This window comes from Mustela erminea, chromosome 14 (genome assembly GCF_009829155.1).
Source record: "Mustela erminea isolate mMusErm1 chromosome 14, mMusErm1.Pri, whole genome shotgun sequence".
Taxonomy (NCBI): domain Eukaryota; kingdom Metazoa; phylum Chordata; class Mammalia; order Carnivora; family Mustelidae; genus Mustela; species Mustela erminea.
This window is the reverse complement of record NC_045627.1, coordinates 25623889-25625031: the sequence shown is the minus strand read 5'-3', so window position 1 is coordinate 25625031 and position 1143 is coordinate 25623889.

Genomic DNA, 1143 nt, shown 5'->3' with positions numbered 1-1143 from the left:
AGGAGTTTGTGCTGAGTTGACCAGTCTCAAAGTAAAGTTGTCTTCTAACCACTGGCAGTCCTTGGTGACAGAGCTGCCCAGAAACAGGGCTGCAGTTGGGGGACATGGATAATTTTTTATTTTTGGTTTTTGTCCCATGACCAATTTAACCAGTGGACTAATCATAGCAGAAGTTTATTAAACGTCTCCATATCCTATCTAATAGGGATCACAACTCTGTTTTTATTTTTTTTTTTAAGATTTTATTGGTTTATTTGAGAGAGAAAGAGCATGAGTTGCAGTGGGGGGAGCAGAGGGAGAAACAGACTCCCCACTGAGCAGGAAGCCCAATGTGGTGCTAGATCCTAGGACCAGGAGATCATGACCTGAGCTGAAGGCAGACACTTAACCAACTGAGCCCCTCAGGTGCCCCATGACTCAGTTTTTATACTCTCATCCCAAATCTACCCTCCCAATGTTTTAAAGAATTAATGGTATCAGATTATGATGCTCATAATCCTCCTAAATCATTGGACATATTTGTTGATGATTATACTGACCCATGAAATTCAAGGAGAACTGGTTTGTGGAGAAAAAGAACTTCATAAGATACAATTTAAAAAGTATAGGAAAGCAGGCCTCTGGATTCTTAGAAACTTAATAGTAGTAGTATCTCCAAAAAAATATATGTTAGCGTAGCTTTACACTACAAAGGTCACCTTCTGAATGTGTTTATTCAAGTTCAGAACACTCTAAGAAGTTCTAAAAAGTTTCTCCTAAGACAGAAGTGTGATCTACTAAGGAACTGTTATAAAATATCTTGACGGACACAAACTATGTTCTAAATCAAAAATAAACACAGATATGAAACATTAATAAATAAGATTGTAAGATCTGGTAAATTCTGAAAAGCCACATATATTGCTTCAGAGATTACTTCCTACTCCACCCCTTTAAACCTGTGTCACCCTACAATACTGTACTTAAAATATATATAACTCTTATTTGCAAAAAGAGTGGATTGCTGGGGCACAGAAAAGTTATTAATTTTTGTTGTTGTTTCTTTTTCTTTTGTATGTACTAGTTATTACAAGTAGCAGTTGGGGCTGCTGCATTTTGCCACACAGGAAGTGAGCAAAAACCAAGGGGTGTCTTTCACATACT